The 17,500-nt window shown below is 43.0% G+C and overlaps 1 protein-coding gene across 4 annotated transcripts in view; it reads left to right on the top strand.

The window, feature by feature from the left end:
• Nucleotides 1-17,500, top strand: part of Cmss1 (cms1 ribosomal small subunit homolog) — a 298,038-nt gene that overhangs the window by 254,008 nt on the left and 26,530 nt on the right. The window lies entirely within an intron of this gene.

Genomic DNA, 17,500 nt, shown 5'->3' with positions numbered 1-17,500 from the left:
ATATGGCGCTGCTTCGCACCAGCTGACTATAATTTGCCTCATGCCCTAACGGAGGCTTGGTTTGCCAGCTGCAGATATTTCGACGGTTGTGTGACATTTTGGAATTCTGAAAAATTTTCAAAGGGGATAGGTGTGGGGGTGTGCTTGGGGTGTGTGTGTGTGTTTGTGTGTGTGTGTGCCCTAATGGAGGGTTTGTTGTTGGTTAGTACTTGTGCATGCTCAAAGAAGAAACCAGAATAAAGAAATATACCTGTCCCAAGTATCCCAGACTGGCCTCAGGTTCATTAAGGAGCACACGTGGCCTGAACTCTGAGCTCTCCTGCCTCTTCCTCCGCCTGCCTGGTGCTGAGAGTACAGGTGCGCTTGGGATGCGGCTCCATTGGTGAGAGTGCTTACTTCACAGGCACATTGCTTTTATTTTAAACACCCAAACCCGTTCTCCCTTTGCTTCCTGTTAATAGAAGGAAAAGAACTGCCACTAACTTTGGCCACTCAAGTGGAAACCTGGTGTCAGCCTTTCTTATGAAAATCCTAGACAGATGTCATTTTCAGTTTGTACGTTGATTAAATCCTTGCCAACTTCCCGCTGTTCTTCAGCACTGTTCCTGGCTCTCAGAAGGCATTCAGTAAATGTTAACTTGATTGTGCTTGGAATCCCCACGTTCTGAGGAGAGAGGAGAATTGGAGAGGCCAATAGGATCCTCCTTTTCTTCCTCTTTGGAGATGCAATGTGTCAGTAGGCTATGGTGGCTCTTAAGGGTACTGTATTTCCAGTCTGGTGGACACATTTCCTCTGCTTTGTGCCAGGGTAAAGAGTGATGTGTACACGCAGAAACTTTAAGAGCATCTGGTTAGAGTTTAATGTGGCTGAAACATTGCTCTTTTTTTCATGTTTCAATTACTCAAATATGACTAAAAGTGTGCTTTGGAGTTCTTCCAAAATAAAAGCTGCAAGGTGAGAGAAGTCTCAGCCCCAACAATAACTTGAAAATTAGAACTTGGAACAGCAACTGATTTTTCAACTGTCTTAACTCTGTCACCAACACTACGTTGATTTGATTGCATGTGACAAGTCTGGTTTCTGGCCATTAAGCTGTACAGTTCAGCTTCGGGCATCACTAGACCCCTTTTCTTCCGGTGTATAAACTGGAGAACAGAAATGCAAATGGGAAGAGAAAGGATGCTGAGACCTTTGCAGTGACCTGGAGGTCACAACTGCCGACCTTGATTGACCTCAGCACCTCATGTGATGTAAAACCTGCAACCAACCAGTCATAGAAAGGCTCTCTTCCCACAGAACCCAGCACTCAATGCTGTTTTGCAAGTGCTGGTAGCAGTAGTAGGGAATGGGTATTCAGCTCCAGGTGACAAAGGGGCTTCCTAAGACCTGTGCAGGAAGGAGATGATGACACCTCTGAGGTTGTAGACAAACCACGGAGCAGTCAGAAGCTGGTGGTTTCTCCTGGTATGCCTTTTAGTCCTGATGCTATGTTTTATAGTGGTTAGATGTGTGTGAGTCTCGAACTGTCAGGAACTAGCTTCACGATGTCACAGCCGCCCCTGCTCGTAGCACTTGGCAGTATTTCCACTGCTCCCTCTGGCAGTCACCATTGCTTCTTAGTGTTGTTCTGAACCTTGAACTGCTGACACTGCATTGCTCAAGCCATGTATTCCCTGGCTTCTTCCTCTTTCCCGAGTGGATGCTTTTGTTGTCTTCTCACCTCGGTGCTTCCCACAATAGCACACATCCGAAGAATCTCTTCAGTGATCCTTTGTAGCTTACTAAAGAGCTGTGGCCTGAGGTGCCTTGTTTTGCTGGGAAAAGGAGAAAGCGACACATAGGATCTCTCACTTAGGCAAGACATAATCATTTCAGTTAGCAGCCTATTAGGCAGGTCTGTTTGTAAAAGGAGAGAGTTGCCATTTGTCTGGCTGTCTCCTTCCTTCCTTCCTTCCTTCCTTCCTTCCTTCCTTCCTTCCTTCCTTCCTTCTGCCCCCAGCCCACCCTTCGAAGTCACGGCTGAGTGTCTCTCAATGAAATAAGTGTTGTAATGGTTCGAGCAATTAGCAGCAGAATTATGGTTGCACTGTAACCTGACTCTAATCGCTGACTTCAGAATTAATTTCAAATGACATAGCTCCTTAGATGTGTGCTGCCTTCAAAGTTTCCACTCATCTCTCCTTTTTAGCCAGATTGCCTTTTCTGTTGCTAGGTTTGTCCTGCCAGTGAGTCAGGTGGCCCCAGCCTCTTCCTGTGGCTGAGAGGAGCATCCTGACTTGGATATATGTTCAACATAGTGAATTATGAGAAGGAAAAACTCTCTGTCTGCTTTTTGGCATGAAGGTGAGGGAAACTGGAGCGGTGGGTGAGAAGGTGTAAAGCAGCCAACATAAATAAACTCTAGCCCTGGGGCTTGATGTACAACTCAGAAAGCAGTGTGAGGACATGCCGGCCTGTGGTAAAGCAGTCACCGTGTGGAGCATGTGATGTCCAAGTTGTCATAACCTTTCCACCACGTTCTAATTACCAAGTTAAAATAACTTACAAAATAAGGTAAACCGTTTCTGGGAAGCTTTATCTGTGCCTATGCTGCAATCAGTGGAAAGAGACATTGTACACATCTAAAAGTCTTGGAACTGCTTCTGTAACTAGTGACTTCATCTGGGGGGTGGGGAGGTCTCACCTGCTTTCATTCTCAGCAACAGTTGCCACCTGACTTCAAGGAGATGGTGTACTATTTCATGTTCTTTAAAATGTGACAACATGAATTCTCTTGTATACTAAAAGAGTGATCTAGAAACCAAACTCACCTTTGGACACCCAGCCAAAAGCTGCTCACCAGTCAGAGGAAGTCGCTGTTCATTGAGGTATAAGAGCTTTGATTCTTCAGTGAGAGATGGTTTCTAAGGATTCCATTGTGTCGGTGCCATTACTGTGAACTGTGGCTCTGTCTGGGGGAAAATTAAGAAACCTGGGCAGAGAGTGAGAAGAGTGGCCTTTGAGTCGTCAGAGCTGTGGGTGTCAGCAGCAGCCATGGCCTCTCACTGGGAACTGCTGCCCTTCCGCTTTTTTAAGGGGCCCAAAATCATTTTCAAGTCAAGAACATGAGTATACTCTGTGCTTTTTCTTGACAATGCTTTCAGGTCCAGGTAGTCTTGCCATTGCTGTGGTCTTTCGTTGTATGAAGATGCCCTTTGGCATCAGATCTCTGTTCATGAGCATCTCCTACACTGTATGTCTTAATTTTTTAATTATCGATGCTAGTAAAGTGAGTTGCCTTTCCTTTTGTATGTAAACCTGAATTTTTACCAGCAGTATGCATACAGGTCTTCCAGCTTAGATAAATCTCAGTACATCCTTTAATCAACACAACTACATGCTCCTGACAGCCAGCCTCGTCTTTTGTCCACCACTGTAGTCCCACGCCACGTCTCAATCGCCTGCACCTCCCCACCTTTTCCTCTACATTGTCAGTGTCTCAGAGTAAGAGCGGTGTCTTGTTTCTTCTGGCTACCTTAAGGCACAGCAGAGCACCAGGTATGTAACAGGTGCCTATTAAATATTTAAGGGGTGAATGAGTTCATATTCATATGGCCACAATGAATACTTTCATCATAAGCCATAGGAAAGAGAGAAGGAAAACAGAATTGAAGGAAAACAACATTAGCTTTGTTCTCTTAAAGAAAGAATTAGGTCATTTTCCCCAAATAATAATAATTGTATGCTTTTAGGAAATGCCAACTGCTACTTGAGAGAATATGGTGCATAATACAAAATGTGTGCTCCTTTCACTTCAACAAATGCTTGGTTATACTAAAAATATCGATGCTAGTAAAGTTTAAGCATGAAAATGTCAATGAAATTTTAAAACATGCTTCTTTGTCTGTTACCTGCTTCTAAGTATATCCGAGCAGTGTAAAATTCTCCCCTGGACTCTTAATATATTTTCCAGATACGCTTCTATAAAAACCCCTCCCATGGTGCACAGAGAAACTTTTTATTCATGCTGCTACTGGTGACCAGGGTTTCAGTTTCTGTTCTTCTGTCTAAATCAGTGCCGTCTTCATGTAAACTTTGTTTAGTGGAAGTCATTATGACTGTGAGTGATACGTGGGTCTTCCAGTGAGTGTCTTCCCTGGAGTACATACAGCTCTCTTTAGTTTCAACCTCCCTCGTGTCTCTTTTTCCTCCTCCTGCGTTTAATGGTGTTTCCTTTCTCTTTAATCACGGTGCTGAAGTGACTCCACATGCCCTTCTTATCCTCTTCATTTCACAAACCACGACGTTGTCGTATAAACCACGCCCTTTGCCAGCTCCATGTCACATTTCCCTAAGCAAATAAATTTCCCCTGTATGCTTAGGATATACCCTTGAGCCCTGTTACCTGTTTCCCCTTTTAAAACAGAAACTGGGAAACAGCTGTTTCTTGGTTCCTATAAAGTGTGTCCTGTTTTATAGATCACAGTGGGCAGCTCTGTTTTGAAGTCTTCAGTATTAGTCTTGAGATTGTGGAGTTCCTGGACTTGAATCCTCCTTACATTTAGGAAATAATGATTAATTCTACAAGCTGCTTCCTTGTACTCTGCAGGCTGTGAGGTCTTCTTCATAGTCTGTTCTGATGGTGACTGAAGAGCCCGTGTGGACATAACGGCTTCTTCCATATACCACACAAACTTGAACCACTGGTTCATGTTATGTGGTCCCTTCATGCAGGGTTTCAGCAAATGTCAATGGAAAATCTGCCAGATTCTATACTGTTATGTGTATAACATGCAAGGATAAAAGGATGCCCCGCTTAGCTCACAGTCCAGCAGGGAGGGCAGCTGTAGTGTGTTGAGTATTCTAATTCATAGCTTCTTAAATTGTGGGTTGTGACCCATTCATTATAGGGGCGCACATAACTACACCCATGGAACTCAAGAGTTGTCAGTAGCACAAGGCTTCTGAATGTGCAGTGACCAAAACCTAACTCAGAATAGAACATGTTAATAAATTTGAGGGATCCCCCACCCCCAGTGAATCTGAGGTATATGGTAGCATATATCCATGCCATATCTCACAACTTAAATGCAACCTTTTAATCTGAGCACTTTGTACTACTCAGGCCTTCATGCCATAACAAATGCTGCCTGAAACACCTCTGCTCACTTTTGACACTATTGTGTGTTCCTACTATAATACAGACTTTTCTGTCATGAAAGAAGTACAGTACACAGACGGAAACCAAAGGTTTGAGGGTTTCCTATCATCTTCCTCTGCATATAAGTATCAGGTTAATGTATCTTTGTACCAAATTAGTCTATAATGTTTGATATTTTTTTAACCTTCTTGCTTGGATTGCTAACTTCACTTTCCTCTAAAATTGCTAAGGGAATTTTGAATTGGGATTAGGACAGAATTTTAGCACTTTCTAAACAAACTTCTGCAATTTTAAACTCTGTGTTGATGTGAAGTGGAGTTCTCGGCCACTGTAATTAAAGTATTAACTCTGGGAAAATGTTGAAAAACGTGTGTTCTGCAGTATCAAATAGTCAGAGAACAAATATGTGTATATTTTACCAAAATGAGTATTTGGCCTGTCTGCATATATATGTGTGCACCCTGTGTGTGCCTCATGCTGGCAGAAATCAGAAAAGGGCACTGGATCTCCTGAAACTGGAGTTACCAATGGTCATGAGCCACCAAGGGGGTACTGGGAATTGAACCCAGGTCCTCTATAAGAGCAAAAAGTGGTCTTAACCTTGAAGCCATCTCTCTAGTCCCAGAATTTAGTTCTTAATGAAAAAAAAAAAGCACATCTGTCTAACTAGTATGCAAATTTGTCTTTAATAAATATATGTATACCAAAGAATTGCTTTAAACATTTTTGTGATTCACCATCAGTAAATGATTGATGTGTCTGTGTGTGTGTGTATCTAGAGTCAACATAAAACCCCTCAGGCAAAGCTAGATCTGGCAGCCTAAGCATAGAATTCAAGGTGCTCAGAAGACCAAGACAAGCGGATTTAAGGCCTTCTGAATCATGGAATGAATTCAAAGGCAGCCTGGACATTTAGTGAAACCATGTCTCAAGATTAAAAATAAAAATGGGTCTAGGGATGTAGGTCATTGGTAGAACATGCCTCGTGTATTCAAGTTAGAAAAGAAAATTGAGGAAAAAACCTGATAACACTTTAAGTTTGTGACTTTGTTTTAGGCCCACTCACAGCTGTCCTTGACTGCTAACAGCCCAGGCCTCGGGTTAGACACCTCTGCATTTATCCATCAGAAGGAATTTTCTAAGTATAATGTCAATAAAAGTACATAATTATTTGATCTTAATATAGTTTGTTTCTATATACATCAAAATAATTTCAAAACAAAAATGAAATCAATTTAAAATTTAACTCTAACATCAAAAGACTTAAACAAATGGATACTGAAAACATTGAAATCTCCTTGACAAAGAAATGAACAATGGTTTAAAAATTCTACTCATGTAAAAATGTACATGACTAGTAAAACAAGTAAAGGCTGAGCCTCACACACAACCAAATTCAAATGCTGTGTTATTTTACCGATTGTAGTATAAAGACGGTAACACCCATTGTTTGCTGAGTTAGCCTACCACAGGTAATTTTTTGCAGTGTTAACATTGACCCAAATATTTTACAAAATGGAAATTAAGGCCTTAGTTAGGTGCTGAAGAGATGGCTTAGCAGTTAAGAGCACTGACTACTCTTCCAGAGTTCCTGAGTTCAATTCCCAGCAAACACATGGTGGCTCACAACCATCTGAAATGATATCTAATGCCCTCTTCTGGTGTATCTGAAGACAGCTACGGTGTACTCGTGTACAGTAAATAAATCAACAAACCAAAGGGCCTTGTTTAAAAAAATTCATGTCTTGTTCAGCGTAGTTTCTCTTCTAAAAGATTTTTATGAGCATACATAAAATATATAAGGAATTAAATGTAGTGGCACAGTATCATGAGCAGAAAAAGACATGTTTGTGTCTTTTGACAATTTGATTAGTAGTCCTGATTTTCCTCAATAGTTGGCCTTTGGGAAATACAGGTTCTTTATTCTGATCATAAGTACTAATATTTAATTCTTAGGTCGTGTGTGTGTGTGTGTGTGTCCATGCATTTGTCTGTGTGTTGCAGAATGGGTACAATAGGCCACAGCAGAGTTCAGGGAGTGTCTGAAGGCAAGAGGAAATCTATGGTGTTACATAATAAACCTTTACCAGTCTGCAGTTGTTGGGTCAAGCCATGTGCTTGGAGTTGTGTTGAACTTCAGAGTCCAGGTCAGCTGCCCAGGCAAGGTGCAAAACCCTGGATGCTGTAGAGACAAGTCCAGAACCAGTATCAGATAGTCAACTGAGTAGGCAACTTGAGTTGACCATTACAGCAGTGGGGCAATGAGATGAGCCTGAAGCCCAGGAGTCAGTCTGGAGGTCTCCAACTATCTGTCCCCTGCTCCTGTTTTTCACTCAACACGTTGTTAAACATCGCTTGTAAAACAGTATCTCGGGGCAGCATGCAGCTTTTTTAAAAGACACCAAGTAGCATAATACGAAGTAGCATAGACCTGAGCACAGGCTGATCGCATCACACAGTCCCAGGGTGTGGGAGACCGAAGCAGAAGGGGAATAAATCAGAGGCTATCCTGACAGTGTGAGAGTCCTTTCTACAAAAGAAAACAAAAAAACCATCTAGTGGCATAGGAAAATGTTTATATATAATATTAAAGGGTATAATATACAACCACCAAACCCAGACACTATTGCATATGCCAGAAAGATTTTGCTGACAGGAACCTGATATAGCTGTCTCTTGTGAGGCTATGCCAGGGCCTAGCAAATACAGAAGTGGATGCTCACAGTCAGCTATTGGATAGAACACAGGGCTCCCAATGGAGAAGCTAGAGAAAGTACCCAAGGAGCTAAAGGGGTCTGCAACCCTATAGGAGGGACAACAATATGAACTAACCAGTAACCCCCACCCAGAGCTGTGTCTCTAGTTGCATATGTAACAGAGGATGGCCTAGTTGGCCATCAATGGGAGGAGAGACCCTTGGTATTGCGAAGATCATATGCCCCAGGACAGGGGAATGCCAGGCCCAGGAACCGGGAGTGGGTGGGTTGGGGAGCAGGGAGGGGAGGGTATAGGGGGCTTTGGGGATAGCATTTGAAATGTAAATGAAGAAAATATTTAATAAAAAAATGCCTTAAAAGTATTAAAGTATTTGTATCAGTAAATAATTCTAGGTATATAAAATTGAGTGTGTATATATAAATACACGCTCAGAACAAGGCAAAATATGAAAACCAATACATTAAATTATAATTTTGCTTTATAGTAAAACCATCTTCTTATAGTAGTAACAAATTTGTGTTCCTTTTAAGTTTTCTTTATTTTCTGTAATTAAAACATGTTCTTATAAGAAGGAGTAAACAATGTTTTTTTCTTCAAAATGTTCCTGTGTCTTGTTATTGTTGTTGTTGTTGTTGTTGTTGTTTGCAAGGTCTTGTGATGGACTTGACAGTGGCTGGCCTGACATCCTTAAGCCAGTTTAGCAGAAACTTTAAGGACAAAGCAGTAAAGTACCTTGTCTTGAGTCCTAAGAAAGGGCTTTGGGGGAAGTATGAGTATTTATGGAATTGCAATACTTACAGCAAGGGTATGCAGTAAGTAATTCAGCACACAGCTGGAGTCTCTGAGGGCCATGGGGCGATCCTAACAGAAACATCCCTTTCACAGGAGTCTATTTCTTCCCTGAGATAACGTGTTGTAACAAGTGGGTTGCAGGGCTGACTACAGACTTAGGTGTGTTTCTTAGGAAAGTTCTTTCTAGAAGAAAATGACCTAACTCACACACCCGCATAAAGAGCCATGGTCACCTGTATATTTTAAAACACTCCCCTCCCTTCAGTGCTATGTTCTATCACACTCTGGAAATTTTGACATGTCCAGGGTGTAGACCATTCCAAGAGAACTTGCCCTAAACCAAAAGAGAATCATAATTCAGAGCAGTATGACTTCATCGGTCTACAAATGAGAAAACTGCAGCAGAAAGTAAGTGATTTGCCCAAAATCATAAAAGTTGGAACTAAAACCTTAGGCTTCCTAGTGTTCTCCATCACTCGTCTGTGCTGACACCTCTTAAAACAGCCCCAGAGCACTGTCCTGGGAGCCATTAGAAGGTGTCCTGCCGAGGCCAGGGAGATGACTCCGTCAGTCAAGTGCATCCGGTGCAAAGTCTGAGAGCCTGAGGTCCGTCCCAGACCCTGGAGTAAAAAGCTGGATGTGGTGACATAATGGGAATGACGGCCTCTGTCTGTGATGTCAGAGCTAGGGGCAGGGAGGTGGCTGAGACGTGACCTCAGGTTCAACAGGAGACCCTGTCGCAAAAGGACATATAAACAACACTGCAGATGAATCTCAGACATGCATGTACTCATGTGTGTACATACACACACACACACACACACACACACACACACACACACGTTCTCATCAGCATGCCTTCACCTGTAGAGTAGCAGTCCATATTAACGTGGAAATGAGCTCCTATGGGACACAGACACTAAACTAGACAGATGATGACATAATGCAGTGCTAATGTGTTTCCTACACATAGAACACAGCATACGGAGAAAGGTGCTGGCAGAGATCGTTGGTTTGGGGCTTTGAGGAAGAGAGGAGCTACCTGTACCTTCTCCCTCGAATATGTGTAATTGTTAAAAAAAAAAATGTACATGGTCATACTACACTGTGTTCAACCCCCACAGACACTCATACCAGTGGAAAGGAGCTTAATTTACTTTCCAGCTTAATGAAGCAATTTCACATAATGGGTAGGGCTTTGGATTCATACTGCCTCTGTCTAAATCCTGGCACTGTCGTCAGCCTTGCCTCAGTACAACCAAATGTACAGTTATTTTCAGGATTTAAAGAAAGAAGCACGAACATGCAGCACCAAAGTTGAATCCATGTCACTTAAGCCATCATTTTTCCCTTTAAGCTAAAAAGAAGGTATGTAGGGGTGGGGGTAGGGGGGATGCTTTATTACAGGACAGAAAGGAAACAGATCATGGTTCTCCAGACAAAGCCATCCCCTGATTCCTGTATGACCCACTCCTAATGTTTATCACCAAGGTAGCAGAAGCCCTGAGGCCCCTGGGGTTTGGGCACTGAAGGCCCTTCTCCCTGCCGCTGAGGCTAGATGGGAACACAGGAGTTCACAAGTCAGGTGAAGATCCTATGTTCTTGACTTAAGCTGGTGGTTCACAGGAGCTTTTTCTGTGTGCATTTCACATAAAGAAACACACTGAAGGAGCTAGAGAGATGGCTTGGTGGCTTAGAGCCCTTGCTGCTCTTGCAGAGGACCCAACCAAGTTCATTTCCCAGCACCCACTTCAAGTGTTGGCTTACAAACACCCAACAGTACATCTAGTTCCAGGGGTGCCAACTCGTTCTTCTGGGCTCTATAAGCATCTGCATACATGTGGTATAAGCAAACACATACATAGAAAATAAGTATCTATCTATCTATCTATCTATCTATCTATCTATCTACCTATCTATCCATTTACTTATTTTGAGGCAGGGTCCCTCTATGTTGCCCCAGCTGTCCTGGAACACTGAAAACCAACCAGGCTGGCCTCAAACTCACAGAGATCCATCTGCTTCTGCCTCGCAAGTGCTAGGATCAAAGGCATGTGCTACTATGCCAGAGTTCACATTTAATTTTTTTTTTTTAGAGAAATAAATAGTGTACTACTGAGCTAGAGTTAGCCTTTCTAGACAATACCCAAGGTTTAACTCAGCTGCCTTACAAGTGGCAGGAGAAGCACGAGCAGTTAGCACTCAGACTCTCCTTCAGCCAGCTTTCCTCTGAGATGCTCTTACTGGTAACAATACTCTATGCCTGTCAGTCCCAGGACCTGGAAAGCCATTTCATTTCATGTTTTGCTACCCTGCTCCAAATTTCTGGCTTTAAAGTTTCCTGTGGGAACACAGGGCATGTTTTGTAAACAAAAACTCTAAGTCTGTTGCTGGGGACATCCCAGACTAAAAATAGCACCATTACTGGACTGTAGATGAAACTGTAGCTATTGCCATTTGAAATGACAAAATAAACGGGGGGGAAAAACGGCCCCTGCTCCCCTTTTACTTCAGAGCACCAAAATACCTTGTGTTACTGAGTACCAGCACATAGGCCTTTGTCTAAAAGGGTTTCTTCTATCAGATCTTTTAAACAAGTGACCTTAAGGAGCTTACGAGATAGAGAGTACTAGATCTTGCCCAGTTCTTTGCTGTATATAAAAGATTATCCAGATAAAAGACGATGTAAGGTCTTGTGGGGTAGGGCACAGAGTAGCATAGGCTAGCCCAGCATAAAGACTGATAAATCACTGCAACTCTTCAGAAGTCTTTGGGGGCCCTATATACTGACACATACACAGACTGGAGACCAGCCTGCTGCCTTGAACAGCCTTTCCTGTCACAGCAGCCAGATACTCTGTACTAGCATGGTAGACCTGGGCTTGAGCTGGCGGCTCTCTTCCTCCACCTCCTTCCCAGGGTCTCCATTTCTCCAATGTCTTTCTCTCTGTTTCTCTTTTCCATTGAAAGTTGTCATGTAGCTGCTGCCTAACAATCTTAATTCTGCTTCCAGAAGGTCTAGGGCAGTAGTAAGATGCTGGTAGAAAATAAGAGCTAGTACTGTTAAAAGACTGTTTCTGGAATAATTGGAGTGAGATGCATTTGTGGATAACATGTTTTTTTGTTGAGGGGCCCAAGTGGCTGCCGAGCCTCCTGTTTAGTCACAGTGCATCTATATGAACTGCTCTATGGATGTACAGAGGCAATGAAAACAAGGCACCTCCCTTATTGCAGGCCTCTCTACTTCCTTAGCATGACTTCCGACTCCCTCGTCCCCCTCTTCCCCTCACCGTGTCCTGCATGGCTGAAGTGCCCTGAGGCCTTCACAGAGTTCATTCTTGGGATGTGGGAATGTGTGCTTGCTCAGTGATGCTGGTGGGAGTCTCTTAATGAGCTGGGAACATGGCTCTTGAAGAGAGTTCTGAGCCCTGTTTCTCCTGGCCAAGTAAAACAATCCGGCTCCAAGGGATGAGTAATTTTAGCAAAACTCTTTAGACCGTTTAGGGCTCTATACGCAGCATGACTTTTCAACTTATATGATGTAGCTTTCCCAGAGAACAGCCAAACACTTCGAGAAATATAAAAGAATCGTTACAACTCCCCATGTGAAAAGTGTCAGAGCATATTTGTAAGGGAGCAGTTCAGCAGGAAGCCACGAAGGGTTCCTGAACTGCCGTGCGCCAGTATTGCCAAGTTGTGTGTAATTTACAAATTCTTAGAATTGCTATTAAAATCGGGCTGATGTCCGCATGCATGAGAGTGATTGATAGATATGTGTTCATAAACAGAAACGTTCTAAAACACACATACACACACACACAAGTTGACCTGCACCCAGGAGACTAAAGCAGAGCCCTCTCGATGTAGTTCAGCAGTTAAGAGCAATTGTTGCTCTTGTAGAGGTTCTGGGTTCTGTTTCTAGCACCCATATGGAGGGTCAAAACCATCTATAACTCCAGTTCCAGGAGACCACTTTTGACCTCAGTGGCACCAGGTGTGCATATGACACACATTCATGCTTGCAGGCCAAAAATCATAAATAAATACATAAATATTCATAAATAAATACATGAATAAAAGTAAATAAATAAGCAAGAGAGACGCTAAGGTAGGGAGATTGTGAGTTTGAAGCCAGCCTGGATGCCTAGTGACTCAGAGGCCAGCCTGGGTTGCATAGTAATGTTGAACAAAACTGAATTACTGTAAAGTTTATTGGGACACAACTACTTGGATTTGTTCTACTCTGCCTAAGACTTCTTATACACAATTGCAGATTTGAGCAACACCCACAGTGGCCATGATTGTCATGCGGATAGTTTTTCTATCAACTTGGCAAAAGCTTAGGTCGTCTGGGAAGAGGGGACATCGGTTGACCAAATACCTCCATCAGATTGGCCTTTGGGGAAATCTGTGGGACATTTTCTTAATTAATGGTTGATGTGGGAAGGCCCATCTCATTGTGGGTCATCCTGGGCAGATGGTCTTGACTTGTGGGCAAGCCATGGGAGCAAGCCAGTAAGAATGTCCCTCCATGGCCTCTCCCTTAGTTCCTGCCTCTCTCGGTTCCTGTCCCAAATTCCTTCCATGATGAGCTTCAACTATAAGCTGAAATGAACCCTTTCCTCTCCAAGTTGCTTTTGATCATTGTATTTTTACCATAGTGATAGAAACCCGAACTAGCACAGATGCTTTCCAGCCCAGCCCCTACTCACTGGATGTTCCTTTTCCTACAGTTTGCAGGTTCCTGTACAAGACAACACAGAAAATAAGTTATAATAAATATATATGGAATGTATTAGAGTGCCTTACAGGATGTGGTCCAACTAGTTCAACAATGGCTGCCTACAGACAGAAAAACCCAAGAGTCCAGAGCTCAGTCCACAAGCCTAGATGTCTCATCTCGTCTCGAGTATATGCCAGAATCCCAAAGTAGGATCTCACTCTGCCAGTGAGAGCAAGCAGGCACATTGCAAAAGCTTCCTTCTTCCATGTTCTGTATATAGTCTGTCACCAGAAGGTATGGCCCAGATTAAAGGCAGATCCTCCCACCTCAGAAGATCCAGATTAAAAATGGGTCTTCCAACTTCAACTGATTTAATTAAGAAAAATTCCTCACAGCTGTGCCAGGTTGCTTGGGTTTTAGTTAATTCCAGAGGTGGTCAAGTTGACAACCAAGAACAGCCATCACAATTGGAAAGGGTGATTTAATTAGCCTTCTTTCACAATTTAGGGCACTGTCAGCATCCCTCTTAAGGCCTGGATGCTGGGAGATTGGACTTATATAGAGATAAAGGCAAACACTGAGAGAAAGCTGAGCAACCTTCTGTTTGTAATTGATACTGTTGCCATGGGTCGAAAAAGGACGTTGTCCTTGCCTCCTCTTTTGGAAAAATCCAACCAATCCCATCTGGCTATGTGGTTTTTAACTAGTCCCTGGGGAGCTGGAAAAATGCAGCCCTGTCCTGGTGCCTCTGCTCCACAGGCTGAGTGACCCACTGGGACTGAATGGGACAGGCCTGGCGTCACCTCATATCCCAGCAGCCCTGAAGACTGGCTAGCTTGGACGGCTATCCTTCTCTTTCACTGTTCCCCTAATGGAAATCACAGAGCTACCATCCTTACTTCAGAAGAGCAGTTTCCTCTTTGGAACCAAAAAATGTCAGACTAAGGAAACGGCTAATGTGTTCACGCCACGGCGACGAGATGACCTCATTTTGTGTTAAAGGTTTCAAAAGATGAAATAATTTTTGGAACAAGAAGTAACTCAGATTCAGAGTATTTGATTAACAAGATATTTTTAATATTTCCCATGGGCATACAGACTTTTAAATATATTACCTATTTTTCAACTAGATTAACCAAACAGACTATATTCTGCAGCTAGCAAATTCAAAGGAATGGAGAAATATAGAGTTCATAACTCCCCCCCACCCCCGTTTATTTGTAGGTCATTCTTTTTATTTCGAAGTCTCTGCTAAAGCTAACAATCACATATGAAAATATTTGTATTAGAAATTTAACATTTTCGTCAGGACTACGGGCCGGAGAAATGGCTCAGCTGTTAAGAGCATTGGCTGCTCTTTCAGATGATGTGAGTTCAGTTCCCAGCAACCACATAGTGGCTCATACCATCCATAACTCCACTTACAGGACATCTGCCCTTTCTCTGACCTCCTTCCACACCAGATATGCACAGATAAACAGACAGAAAGGCAAACCTCGTATACATAAAATAAATCTTTTAAAATGTAAATAAGATTTTTTTTAATAGGTTGGGCACTTGAGCATATTCACAGACAGCGTATGGTTCAGGTAGAGAGAAAGCCTAATGTGTATTTAATACCATCACAAGCCATGAAGCAGAATACAATCATGTGGTAATCATACATGCTAAAGGCCAGAGCCCAGGTGGGAAGATATGCCGAGACTGATGTGTTTATAAAAAGATAAAGAGATAGCGGGCCCATGCCAAGGCATCCCTTCCCCCTGAGGAACCAGCCACACAATGGTATAGTATAGAACAGAGTTTATTCAGGGCATGGGGAGGGGAGTTAAGAATGTAGCAGAGGCAGAGAAAGACAGAGATTGAGTAGAGAAGTAGAGGCCGGCCATGACCACGGAGAGAGGGAAGGGAATGGGGAGAAAGAGGGAGCAAGAGAGCAAGAGGCAAGAGAGGGAGGAGGGGGCAAGCAGCCTCTTTTATAGTGGGTCAGGCCTACCTGGCTGTTGCCAGGTAACTGTGTGGTGGAGTTTAGACATTGCTAGCAGAGAAGAGAAAGGAAGGGCTGTAGAGTCAGCCAAGGCCTCACTGAAGGATCTCAATTAAAGGCAGGATGGAAGATAAGAAAATGAGGCCCCAGTGATACAACCCAATGTGAGAATTTGTGCGTGAAAGATGAGCTTTAGCTCCTGGATATGTATGTATGTATGTATGTATGTATTTTTGTGAGCAATCAGGTGGTCTGCAAACTGGTGTCACTTGAGTCCTTTTCCATTGTGTATGCATCTTACTACCTTTTCTTGCCAGATTGTACTTTGTCAAACCAACAGTCATCCTCTGAGTTTGAAAGGGAGAGGATCAGAGAGGGGGAGAGAGAGGGGGAGAGAGAGGGAGAGAGAGCTCTGGTAAAGCTGTGCTGGTTTGTTTTTGGTTGTTGGTTGTTGTTGTTGTTGTTTGGTTTTGTATGTTTGTCAGTTTGAGAAAAGCTAAAGCTACCTGAGTCGAGGGAAGCTCAGTTTCAAAACTGCCTCCATCCGATGGCCTCTAGGCCAGCCCTGTGGGGCTTGTTCTGGATTAATGCCGACATGGGAGGACCCAGCCCACTGTGGACATTGCCACCCCTGGGCAGATGATCCTCGGAGGTGTGTGTGAGAGAGCAGGCGGAGCAGATTATGAGAGCAAGCCAGTAAGCACCGATCCCTCGTGGCTGCTTCTTCCGTTTTGCTTCCAGGTTTCTGGATCCCTTCAGTTGTATATTAGGAGTTGTAAGCTGGGGGAAATAAAACAAAAACAAAACTTTCTTCCCTGAGCTGGTTTTGTTCAGCATTTTATTATAATTGAAACCTAACTAAAACAACTCTCTGATAACTTGTGGGACTATTCTAGCTTTCTTTATTACCAATATTTGCATGTCTGTCTTCTAGCCCTTTGAACTTGCCAGTACTGTTATATTTAGTTTAAGTTTCTTACGAACAACATATAGTTATGTCATATTCTTTAGGTCATTCTATTATTATGTTTATACCAATCACTTTTTTAAAGATTGTTTTTTTCTTTCTGCGTGTTTATGTGTGTATGTGCACATGGGTGCCAGTGCCCTCATAGGACAGAAGAGGGCATCGGGTCTCCTGGAGCAAGAGTTACAGATGGTAGTGAGCCACTGAATGTGGGTGCTGAGAACCGAACTCAGGTCCTCTGAAAGAAGAGCAGGTGCTGTTAATAGCTGAGTCACCTCTTCAGGCCTAACACCTTTCATTTGTAATATGATGATTGATATGTGAGAGTGTACATCTGCTGTTTTATTTTTCTCCTTTCTGCTTACTGGTTTTTCCCACGTGTTTTCTATAGGGAATGGATGATCTCACTTTGTTTTCTCTTTATGTTATTGTGTATCTACACATGCTCTTCAGAGGTTGCTGCACTGAATTATTAGTACAGATAAATATGACCCTGTTACTACTCAGTTGTGTGGAAAGTGCTAGCTCTAATTGGTATCCTAACTTTAAGAAGTATAAATAGGAAACTGCTGACTGCCCACTAGTCTTCCTCCAGTATCGGCCCAGTGGGGTGGGAAAAACAATTCTTTTACACCATGGGAATTTAGAAGTTAAGGCCCCCACAGTGTCTCTATTGGTGCTGCAGAAGTAGATGAAGAACCCACCACTGGGGGAAACTCCCAGCTCCTTCCCTGATCATCTCTGAAAATACCCTTGTGGTAGGCGGAAAAGAATTTAAGGCATCTTTCCCGCCTACTTAGGTTAGAATCTGGGCCTTTGCTGATAGGGATGGGGACATTTTCCCATAGCATTTCATTTAGCTTAAGTAAAGTGGTTATTGTATAAAAGCTTTCATTCCTTCAAAGCCTATCCTTCAGTGGGTAGGGGATGGTTGTACTTGATCAAGCACACACCCCAGAGCTTCCTTTCAAAAAGTAAGTGTATTAGTCAGGGTTCTCTAGAGTCACAGAACTTATGGGTAGTCTCTATATAGTAAAAGAATTTATTGATGACTTACAGTCGGCAGCCCAATTCCCAACAATGGTTCAGTCGCAGCTGTGAATGGAAGTCCAAGGATCTAGCAGTTACTCAGTCTCACACGGCAAGCAGGCGAAGGAGCAAGAGCTAGACTC

This window comes from Mus caroli, chromosome 16 (genome assembly GCF_900094665.2).
Source record: "Mus caroli chromosome 16, CAROLI_EIJ_v1.1, whole genome shotgun sequence".
Classification (NCBI taxonomy): Eukaryota; Metazoa; Chordata; class Mammalia; order Rodentia; family Muridae; genus Mus; species Mus caroli.
The sequence above is the reverse complement of the archived record's forward strand: the minus strand, read 5'-3'. Positions and strand labels throughout refer to the sequence as shown.